The sequence below is a fragment of the Mus musculus genome, chromosome 16 (genome assembly GCF_000001635.26).
Source record: "Mus musculus strain C57BL/6J chromosome 16, GRCm38.p6 C57BL/6J".
NCBI classification, from domain to species: Eukaryota; Metazoa; Chordata; class Mammalia; order Rodentia; family Muridae; genus Mus; species Mus musculus.
The window spans coordinates 14,286,375-14,298,432 of NC_000082.6; the positions used below are offsets into that span (position 1 = coordinate 14,286,375).

At 45.8% G+C, this 12,058-nt stretch overlaps 1 protein-coding gene across 4 annotated transcripts in view; it reads right to left on the minus strand.

Annotated features, from left to right (window-relative positions):
• Nucleotides 1–5,814, minus strand: part of Myh11 (myosin, heavy polypeptide 11, smooth muscle) — a 97,662-nt gene extending 91,848 nt beyond the window's left edge. For 2 of the 4 annotated variants that reach the window (NM_001161775.1, NM_013607.2), the window contains exon 1: nucleotides 4,902–5,034. The gene's annotated coding sequence lies outside the window, so the exon portion shown is untranslated. Of the gene's footprint in view, nucleotides 1–4,901 lie in introns of all 4 variants that reach the window. The other 2 variants (XM_006521843.2, XM_006521844.2) reach the window with 1 other exon arrangement.
• Between the last annotated feature and the right edge of the window lie 6,244 nt (nucleotides 5,815–12,058).

Sequence of the window (12,058 nt, forward strand, 5' to 3'; positions counted from 1 at the left end):
TTCAATTCCCAGCAACTACATGGTGGCTTACAACCATCTGTAATGAGATCTGACTCCCTCTTCTGGAGTGTCTGAAGATAGCTACAGTGTACTTACATATAATAAATAAATAAATAAATAAATAAATAAATAAATAAATAATAAATCTTTAAAAAATAAAAAAGAAAGAAACATTGAGTGTAATGACTGTACAGCCATCTGCATAAAGCAAAGGTGAAACATCAAGATTTGTGCTCACAGCTGGATGTGATGGCTCCCACCATTAATTTTAGCATGTGGGAGGCACAGGCAGGAGGATCTCTATGAGTTCAAGGGCAGCCTGGTCTACAGAGAGCTCCAGGATAGCCAGTACTACATAGAGAGACTTTGTCTAAAAACAAAAATAAAGAAAAAAAGATAAACAACAAAAGTATTAGTGTTCTTGTTTCCAGGATATCTCATTATGAATATGCAAATATCCCAAAATCAAAAAGAATTTAAAAGAAAAGAAAAGGAAAATCCAGATCACTTCTGGTCCTAGGCACTTCTGATAAGCAATAGTTAGCTCCTACATAGGTACTTCCTCAAGCACCACTTATACATGGAGTCATGTGCCAAGTAGATTGTATTAAGAGTATATATTTGGTAAGCTATCAAACTTCCATATAACAGAATACTAGGCACCAGATAAAAAGAAGCATACAATATGAAGAATGATATGAAGATATAGAAAAGATAGTGAAGATTTGTGATAAGGTGAAATATGTTTTGTAAAATGCCAGGATTTGAATAAATGAGAAATTTGGCTTAGAAAAAAATTTAGAATGATATTTAAGAATGTTTGTTAGCCGAGCAGTGGTGGCACATGCCTTTAATCCCAGCAGATTTCTGAGTTTGAGGCCAGCCTGGTCTACAGAGTGAGTTCCAGGACAGCCAGGGCTACACAGAGAAACCCTGTCTCGAAAAACCAAAAATAAAAAATAAAAAAATAAAATAAAACAAAAAAGAATAAAATAAAAAGAATGTTTGTTAGGAAAAAATGGAGGGAAAAAAAAAAGGGAGAAACATGCTTATTTGGAACCAGAGGGATGGCTAGAATGACTTATGGCTTAAGACACTTGTGAGGTTCTCTGTCATTGGTTGCATGTTTTACTAGGGGAGGGGCAGGAAGGGACAGTTATTCTTTGGCCCGTTTCAGGAGCACTTTGTACACCACAATCCACAGATGCTGAAGTCCCTTCCATGACAAGCTGTAGTGTTTGCATAGCATCTTGAGCAACCTCCCAGCTGCCTTGAAGGGTGGCAAACATAGTTCTCCTGCTGCATGACTCAGGGATAGGGACAAAAAAGAAGGTCTGTATGTGTTCAGCTCAGATGCTGTTAAAAATGAACTTCTAGATTACAGTAGACTAGATTCATCTGTAGGGACCCATAGCCCAGAGAGCAAGTGGACCTGAGTGAAACAGGTCAGGTCCCCACCCTGTTGGCCATTCTGATGAGAATGGTTCCCTGAAACTCAGATGCATCATGGTAACCTGACCTTCCCTTGCTAGAATACTGGGCAGTTTCCTTCTCCCTTCAGTTCTAGCTTGCCTTTCTCCAACTCTGTGTCCCCTGGTCCTTAAGGCCTGTAGATCAATGTGATTAAATGTCACCAATGACAAAAAGAGAACCAGGGAGCAAAGGGGCCACTGTAAGAGCCAGGCAGACTTCTACCATGCACAGGAAGGAGATCCAATAAGAGTCTAAAGGAATAGTGATCACAACTGTGCTAGTAGAACTGGTCAGAAAGTATGCTGGTAACATGAGAGGTTTCAAAAAAGGAGCTGGCTTTGAAAAAAGATTTACACAAAAGGAAAATTAGGGGTAAGTTTCTGCTTTAGGGGAAAGACCACACTTTGGATTTTCTGGCTTATTGATACCAGCTGTGTCACACAGAGCACACTCCTAAACATCTCTAGTCATATAAATTACCATCAGATGAACTTTGCTGGTGTCAGCCTTGTGTCAAACCCTTCAAATGGGTCATCTACTGAAAGCTCCCAAAAGGGCATCCCTTAGGCTCTGGAGTTACAAGAACCTTAGTTTGTGAGAGCCCCCATCTTTGATAGATAGAACAAAGATATATATGAATGATTTATTTATTTATTATATATAGGTACACTGTAGCTGTCTTTAGACACTCCAGAAGAAGGGGCATCAGATCTCATTACAGATGGTTGTGAGCCACCATGTGGTTGCTGGGATTTGAACTCAGGACCTTCAGAAGAGCAGTCAGTGCTCTTAACAGCTGAGCCATCTTTCCAGCCCCCTAGAACAAAGTTTTCAAAGCCCACATTTATGAAATGGAGGGAAGACTATTAGTACTGATTCCAAAGGGCTACTGTGCGACTCCAATTAATGAACCTTTCTCTTTTGCTGCAGCCGTGGGAATCCAACCCTAGCTAAGTGATCTTCGACTTCTGAGAAGACTAAGCAAGTGCTACAAAAAACGTTAAGACACTGGCTTGTTCTCAACAGTCCCATTTTGCAGATGGGAAAATGATCAGGGAGGCCAACAGCAACAACATATTTTTAAAGATCAGCTGATTTCCAGGTAGCCCAGGCTGGCTTTGGACTCACTCAGCAGCTGATTTCCAGGTAGCCCAGGCTGGCTTTGGACTCACTCAGCAGCTGATTTCCAGGTAGCCCAGGCTGGCTTTGGACTCACTCAGCAGCTGATATGACCTTGAACTCCTGCCGTCTTACCTCTCAGATGCTGGGGTTGAAGTTGCGCACCATTAGGCTGGGGTTTGATTTTTTTTCCCATTTTTTTTTCCTGAGATAGTGTTTCCTATTGTAGTCCAGGATGGCCTGAACTTGCTATGTATTCCAGGTTAGCCTCAAACTCTCATTAATTCTCTCACCTTAGCCTTCCTTCCAAATGCTAGTATTATAGACATGAGCCACTATACCTGGCAAAATAATGTGGTTAAGACCTTCTGAGTATTTGAAATAGGATATAGTTTTCTAAATTACTCAATGGTTCATCAGATGTAAATACCACCTGTTCTTATTAAATGTATGGAAGACAGGAGCTAATTTCCACCAGAAAAAAATATACAAATAGAACTTCCAAATAAGAAGAGAGAGGGAAAAAAGAGCCTCACTGTCTTCTAAGTGCCCCCCATCTCTACAGGGAAAGACGGTGAAGCACCCAGAACCCAAGCCAGCCAGGCTGCATAGCAAGGCTGGGTGATTGGCCAAGGGGGCTGGGGATGGCCTCGTAGAAAACACTACCATACAAGGGCATGTCTGCCTCCAGCCCAGCCTCTCACAGAAAAGTAATGATAAATCCATAGTGACTACCTTGTACGGAAGAGAGGCTCTATTTCAGATATAACAATGAAAGTCCATAGTGCTTATGAAGCAAACCCACAGGTTTCTCCAGGGTGGCTCAGCACGGGCGTGTTTTGGGGTCACCCAGCCTCATGGACTCCTACCACATCTGTTTCTCTCTAGGGAACAGCCTTTGTCAGTTTAAATTGGTAGAAGGTTTCAATCTTCTTCAAAAAGTGGTGGAGTCCACCAGAAACAGGAGTCCAACAAATTTTGGTTTTCAGGAAAGACAAAGAGCTGTCACGACAAGATGATCAACTTCGTGATGAAGTGTATATAATGATTCAAATAACTTGATTCCACTGAAGTGCTGTTAAGTACCTGGCTTGTTAAGTGTGCCATCAACCACATCAAAAAAGAGAAGGTGTTCCTTGCCATGAGAGACTTTTGGACCTGTATGGTCAAGCTCTCTTTCTTTAAGTCAAGTCTAAAATAGCATCTTGAAGTAAACTGAGCAAGAGAAGAACCTTCACCAGAGGACACAGAACGGAGCAGAGCAGTGTGCTGAACACAGCCGGACGTCCCTTCTTTCCCAGCAAGCTCCATGGCTTCTCGCAGTTCTTAGAGGTAGAACCTAAACAGCCTAGTCCCGGCTTTCTAAAAGGTTTCTTTTGTTCTCTGACAGACATAACTTTGAAAGGTGCTTTCCAAACAATTCTGAACTGGAATCGCAGAACTTTCTCCTGCTAGTTCCTCTCTCTGTCCTAAGAGTAACCTTCCCACTGAGGAGCCCCAAACCCAGCGCCTGCTCACTCGGTGCACCTGGGGGTGGGGAGGCAAATGGAGCCTCCGCACCCACCTGGACATCTGAGGCCCTAACCAACCAGGAGAAGAACTCCCTTGTTAATTCACAGAGTCTGGGGTCTGGAAGGGAACAGAGTGAAAGAAACTAGCCATATCTTACAATAAGCAGCCTTGTCTACCAGTAACAATCCACAGCAAAATCACCTAAGTAGATGGAAAACACACACACACACACACACACACACACACACACACACACACACACACCACAGCCTGTGCTCAGAACTATCAACACTTTCACCCATGTTTCTGAGTTACTTTGTGCAATGGTCAGTGGATTATCCATCCCATGACCTAGTCAGACTAACCTTGGGTTCCGATCACCATCCCAAATACTGGGATTTGAACCCAGGACCCGCAGTGCTCTACCACAGCACATTTGTCCACTGTGCAGCCTATAAACACTGGTTGGTTTTTAAGTAGACCATTTTGTTTTTTAGACTCTAGTCTTAAAATACCTGGAATTGGGCCCAGCCACCAGAATCTTTAATTGCTTACTCCACTTTCCCAGGTGGTTCTGCTCATGGGCAACCTGGGGATGCTGGTTTGACGTGGTGGGTAGTGGGGGGGGGGAGGGGAGTAATCACAGGAGGTCTAGAATGATCCTGTACCCGGCTTCTTCCCATTGTCCTTATAAGAGATAACAATCAGGACCCCTGGAGTCCCCACTCCCAGGAGGATGCTTTAGAAGGCTTAAACCCACCACCCAGGCTTGCCCCTAAGGGACCAACTCTACTTACAGATCTACTCCGGGGGTGGATTAGCAGGAGGACACCGGATGGAGAGCTCGGATCTGGCACTGATCCCAGGCTGGGATGGTCCAAATCTCTCTGTAAGCTTCGGACGCCTGGCTTTATAGAGTCAGCGCTATCTGAGAGTGGAAAGGGGAGGTGGCTGTCGGACGTCCGAGAGTGGGAGGATCCTCTTCCCTTCGCGGCGCCCCCTGCAGGTGAGGAACAGAGCCGCACTGACCCACAGCCTCAGGCTTCGCTCCCTGTAGCCACCCAGATCCTGGGTCCTTACAGAAAAGGAATCCGGTATACAGAGTCTGTAGGGAAACGTGAGAATTTCTCCCCCTAGGTCCATTCCAGCTGGATTTTAACCTCTTCCTGTTCATACATACTGGAGGCTTGATACCTCCCACTCTCCTTCATCCCCTCTTCATTCACCTGCCACCTCTTAGATCTGAGGGCGGTTGTGTTTAGCAAAGGGAGGGGAAAGGTGATTTTTTTTTTTTTTTTTTGAACTCTGCAAGGTGCAAAGCAGGTCACCGCATATCCTCCAGTGACTGCTGGGAATGTGTGGGAAAAGAAAGGGAAACTTGTTTTTCCTAACTTGTTCTTTGCAGTTCCATTCATGCTACAACCAAAATTAAATATAATCCCAGGGTGCCTGGAACCAATAACGTGGTTTCTCTGAACATCGTTGAAAAGCGGGGTGCTGCTGGAGAAAGAGTGCATTATGGCACTTGGAGGATGCGTGCTAAGACCCTAAGAGAATGCGGGGTACTTGCTGGTCCCCCGCAAGTTCACAGCTGTCCCCCCTCAGCAAGGGATACTTCTCAATCTCTTTCCCTTAGCCCTGTATGGATCTAGGTCCCTGTCTCCCTGTCTCTTTTGTCGGACCTGACACACTCTCCATTACACTCTAGCTTTGATTTCCCTGTGACGATTTTTGTTCTGTCTCTATCATTTCATCTGTTATGTCCCTAAAGTCAGTTTCTTTCTCTCTCTCTCTCTCTCTCTCCCTCCCCCTCCCCCCCCCCTTGCACACACACCACTCAGGCCATAAAAGGAAGTCGAGGCAGAGCTGGCCCCACGCCAGACCGGGGACGCCTCGCTCCCCGCGCGCGGACCCTCGAGGTCCCGGGCTGGTCCTCCCTCCTGGGCCTGGGCGGGAGACAACCCAAAAAGGCCAGGCGCAATTCTCGAAACAGGAATTCCCAGCGTGGCATACCAGCGGGGCTCTGGCTCCCCCTGACTAAATATGGTCCCGCGCAGCCTCCCGCTGAGCCCGCGGGGCGGTATAGGGACCCCAGTGCTCAGACAGGAGCTCCAGACCCAGGTGCAGCTGGTTCTTCCAACCCAAGGATGATTCTGGCCAAACCTGCCCCAGCCCTATTTTGCAGGCCAGAAGACTGAGTCCTGTGAGGGTCCTTAGCAAGCTCAGTACTGTTTAATACCAATGTTCACTCTGGAGAGCTGAGTTACGGATCACTGTGTACAAAGCCAACAGGGGTGCTGTGTGGCCTTTCATATCCCAGCCCATCTGGACCCCTTCCATATCCGTCCAGGACCAAGCTCACCTGCTTCTCAGACTTGAAAACATCTGGATCTTGGTCCTCCCCATCCCCATTCCTAACCCCATCCCAGCCTCACTGGGCAGCAATACACAGAGCCAAGGACAGCAGCTTGGCTGCCTCGATGTAGAGGTGGGGGAGGAGCCCTCCACATGATGGACGAGGCTGCTTCCCCAAAGCCTCTTCGCAGCTGCACGTAAAAGGAATGGAAACCGTCTGGGCATTGAGCCCAGGAGGAATGGAAGAGGGAAGCCCAGGACCCACCTGCACCTATCCCAGTCTGGAACCAGCCCAGAGCTTGCCATCCCCGTGTTAGGAAGGAAGGGCACTCCCGCAGCAGGCCTCAGTGAAGTCAATTCCAAGGAGCACAGCTGAGTTTTAAAGAATGGTATCAATTTTGAAACAAAACTAATTTCAGTACAAGGAGAGACTGGGTCAGTAAGACTGGTCAAAAGCACTTGCTGCCCAAGACTGCCTTGAGTTCCATCCTTAGGAGCCACGTGACTGAATGGAACACATCATTCTCTGACTTTCACGTGTAAGCAGTAGGGCACCCTGCTCCCCAATCAATTAGTGTTAGCATTTTTTTTTAATGGAAACTGTGTTGTGCATGTGGTAGATGTGCACACCCGTCAATCGCAGATGTCAGTTCTCAGGACCCATCTACCACAGGGTCTCACTGTATACACAGTTCTAGCTCGTTGGCCTCAAACTCTGTGTAAACCAGGCTGGCAACAAACTTGCTTTACACATGCTGGGATCCAATGTGTGCACATCTGACATTGATTTTGTTGTTTTTACTTTGTTTTTGAGACAGTCTCTCACAGCTGGGCTGGGATGCTTGGTGGTTACAGTGTGTCTGTTGTCCAGTGCCGTCTGGGTGTCTTTATATAAGTGTTAGAGATGGAATTCAGACCTCATCACCTCAGTCAAGAAAGGGGAAACTTTACTGCTTTCTTTACATCTAATGCCCAGAATGATGGCATGAAGTAGGTTCGTCAGCATCTACTGCTGAGGATCCAGGTTTGAAAGAGTATATATCATCTGGCCAATAAGAGCAAGGTTAACAGAGGAGCTGAGATTCCAACCTGGGTCCATTCATGGCATGGCTGGTGGTTACACTGTGTCTGTGTATACATTCTCGAGTGTGGGCGTCAACATTGTGTCCATAAGTTGCCCCTCCATTTTATTTTATGAGCATCTCTCACTGCACATGGAGCTTGTTGATTCTGCTAGGCTGCTAGACTGCAGAGCCGGACAGCAAAGCCCAGGGACCCCCCTCTGTCTGTCTTCCCAGTGTTGGGATTCTTGCTGTAACTACTGAGCCATCTCCCCAGACCAACTTACTGTTCCCCCGAGTCTTGAGTGTTGCTCACAATAGGCAAGCGCTGTCCCACTGAGGCCCAAAAGTCTGATCTCAGCCCTGCTAAGCACTAGCCAAGAACCTCTGGGGTTATCCATGTCCTTATGTGACACTGCCTTAGGAAAGGCTTTCTGCCTTCCCCCACCTTGCTGGGTTGTTAATGACAGTGCCGGCCTTGTATAAACCACCCATCCCCTCCTGGCATGCTTGGGCAGTACCCAGGGACAGTATGTTCACTTCACAGTCACTTGGGAAGTTTCTGTCCACTGTGAGAAGTTCCGATATCTGAAGTCTTCAGAAGGAAGTTCTACCTAGAACAGGGTAGAGGCTTCTATTTTTCTTGTGGTTGAAGAGGTCATTTATTGTAAGAAGAGGAGAAAAGTCACTTAACAAAATGCTCCTTTGGGTGGTGTCAAATAAATTGTATGTTTTTCTGTGATGGGAAGTGGACGATGAAGGGGAAATTTCTCTTTGGGGTCTTTTTTTTTTTTTCTAGCAAATAGTTTTAAATAGCTATTGGCTTGTAAAAGCCTCAGTATGTGATGCCCTCTAGCTTTAGGAAAATCAAAGATTGTATCCAAGCATGGCTGACTCTTGCAGGTGCTAAAGATTTAATCATTTAAAACTATATCAGCTGGCCTGAGGAGATGGCTCAGTGGGTAAGAGTGCTGCTGCTCACTGTACAACACCCGTGTAAAAAGTGGGACATGGCCACACATACCTTTAACGGGTGTGCTGTGAGACAGAGACAGGAGGCTCACCGGGGCTTGCTGGCTACCAGCCTAGCTCCAACAGGTTCAGTGAGAGACTCCTGTCTCGAGGGAATAGAGCACAGTGACAGGCCACCTGACATTCTCCTCTGGCCTCAAATGCATGTGTGCGTACGCACACAGACACAGACACTCAGACACACACAGTTTCATCCCAGGTCCATGGAAGATCTGTCTCACAGATCAGTGGGAACTGTTCCAAGCCCAGGCACTGGTCACCACTGGGTCTCAAGGCAGGAGACTGCACCTGCTGTGCTGTTTCCTCTTCACTCATGTCCCATTCTGGTCTTCCTATAACTACAGATGATGTCTCTATTGGAAAGGCCTCCATAGGGAATGGTCAGAAGCTTTGCATTTTCATAAACCTACACATGTTCTGGGTGGTGGGTTGAATGAGAATGTCCCCAGAGGCTCATATGTTTCAATCTTTGGTCCCCACTTGGTAGAACTGGGACGGTATAGGAGCTGTAGCCTTGTTGGAGCTGTGGTCTTTTGGAGGAAGTGAGTCACTGGGGTGGACTTTCAGGTTTCTAGAGATCATGCCATTCCCAACTAGTACTCTCTGCCTCCTGCGTGTGGATCAGTATGTAAGCTCCTGGCTACAGCTCCATTACCATGCCTGCCTATCTGCCAGATGGCCATAGCTTCTAGTCCTCTGGAACTGTAAGCCCCCAATAAATCCTTTCTTATTTAAGTTAGTAATATCTTAGTAGTAATACTTTGCCATAGCAATAGAAAAGTAACTAAGACACTACTGGGAAATTTACCCTAAGAGATGGACTTATCTCATGAAGTTCTGTGCGTGGGCATTTATAGGAGCATGGTTTTGTTATTGTTTTTTTAAGACATGGTCTCACCAAGTAGCCCAGACCTTTAAAACTGACCATCACACCTCCAGCTCAGCAGCTTTGTTAACTGCAAGCACCTGAAGGCAGCTAGGCCGGTTTTTAGTAGGTATACAGATAGCTAATAAAAAGGCAGGATTCTGCACTTTCTAGAAAGCTAACAAACCACAAAGCTATGGGAGGTATGCCAATCCTAGAAGGTTGAAGTGGTTGAAGCCACATGGTGTCCTGGGAAAGGTGGGCAAAGGTGTCAGGTACTGCCACCATGAACTCTCATCACCATGCTTTGTCAGGTGACAAAGAAGGCTCTTCTGTGACAACTGCAGCTCTCAAACAGATTCAGACAGTGGGAGAAGACAGGGCCTGTGGGAGGAGAGTGAGGGCACTCAGTGCTCCCCACTTCTGTTAGTCGGGCAACTGAAAGTTCTCTCTCTCTCTCTCTCTCTCTCTCTCTCTCTCTCTTTTCTGAGACAACACAACACTACATAGCCCTGACAGGCCTGCAATTTGCTATGTAGACCAGGCTGGCCTCAAACTCCAAAATCTGCTTGTGTCTACTTTCAGAGTACTGAGACAAAAGTATATGCTGCCAAACTACAATTTTACTTTTTGAGACAGGGTCCCTCACTGAACCCAGGGTTCACTAAAATGACTGGACAGATTGGCCCACAATGTCCAAGGATCACCCTGCTGCCACCTTCCCAGCTCTGTGATAGAAGGAAGCTACAGCTGTGCCCTGTTTCTTAGGTGCCTGGGTATCTGGGGATTTCATCATGTTTGCATGGAAAGCACTTTCCCTGACTGAGCCGCCTCCAGGAGTTTGGTCTCACTTTTATTTGAAGTATTACATGCAGACCACGGTCCTCATATGGTGGTTGCCACAAACATAGAATGCTAAGTGTCTGAGAAGCAGTGTTCCAGATGCCTTTAAAGGCACATTCTTAACCATCAATCCTCCAGACACTTGGCTTTTTGCTAAAGGAACAATCAGGTTTACATAATCAGCCAGGCATGCAAATCATATACAAACATGTTCTTGCACATAATAATAAAGCTATCTGTTTATTCTACACAAGCATATACACTAGTCTTAAACTTATGATCTCCAGAAGTCAGCCCTAGGCTTGATAGACATTTTTTCCCCCAAGTTTTGAATAACCCAGTCTCCTACAGCCATCTGGTCCTATTCCCATCCTGTTTTGTGTGACTTCAAGTTTTCCCATAAACTTCCCTTGTTATTTCTAGAAGATAACTTGCCCTAACCTCAAGAAACAGACAGTGAGATACCAATACTGTTTGTGAGGATAGTAAAGGGTCTTCTAGACCTGTGTTTTCCTTTCTTGGGAGTTTTTTTCAGCGTAGCCAGGCATGGTGCATAATTACAGCTCTCTGGAAGACAGAGGCACAGAGATCTACGAGTTTTAGGCCATCTGGTCTATATAGTGACAAGTTGTCTTGAAACCAAATGTTCCAGCTTACAAACCTTTTTAAGAAGCCGTAGGAAGTAAATCAGCTGACAGTGTTTATAAATCCTGCACAAATAGACAGCTACAGTAGACTGTCTCAACTCTTTGTTGTTGTCTGTGAGATCCTCAGGGTTTCTGGTTAGCTATGTTGTATGCATAGGAACATGTGAGAGCAGATGCTCAGAGCTCAGAAGAGGCCATCAGAGCCTCTGAAGAAGCAAAAGTGAGAAACACTGAGCCATCTCTCCAGCCCCTTGATTCTTTCTTTGGACACAAGGTCTGGCTACACAGTCAGGGCTAGCTTAGAACTACCAATCTCCAATCTTCCTGTCTGGGCCTCCCAGGTACTTTACTGGATTACAGGCATATTTCACCATGACCTGGCACTTCTTCAGCTTTTAGGAATACAAAATGGTTCTTTCTTTGGATAATTAAAAAAACAAAAATGGTAACATGGTTTAAAAATAGATGGTTTTCCCCTCTTTAAAGTAGCTCTTCAAATATACCTGGTCCTCAGGTTGTGGCAGTCTGTAAGAATGGTGGATATCAAGTGCACATATGTACCAGGCCTGCCTTCAAAGACCCCACGTGCCCAGTGCTTCAGCCCCAGTCATCCCCCCTCTGGATGACAAGATAGTGACGTGACAATCTACACAGAGATGAGCTGAGCTGCATTAAATGATTATTCAGAGTAAAACAGGTTAGAATCAAGACTCAGGAATGCATAAGGCTGGGATGGTGAGGTGGTTCAGTGGGTAAGACTGACTGCTCTTCCGAAGGACCTGAGTTCAAATCCCAACAACTACATGGTGGCTCACAACCACCTGCAATGAGATCTGATGCCCTCTTCTGGTGCGTCTAAAGACAGCGACAGTGTACTTATTTATAATAATAAATCTTAAAAAAAAAAAAAAAAGGGCTGGTGAGATGGCTCAGTGGGTAAGGTGGGTAAGAGCACCAACTGCTCTTCCGAAGGTTTCGAGTTCAAATCCCAGCAACCACATGGTGGCTCACAACCACCTGTAATGAGATCTGACGCCCTCTTCTGGTGCATCTGAAGACAGTTACAGTGTACTTATTTAAAATAATAAATAAAATTTAAAAAATAAATAAATAAAAAAATAAAAAAGGAATGCATAAAGCTGCATTTCTGT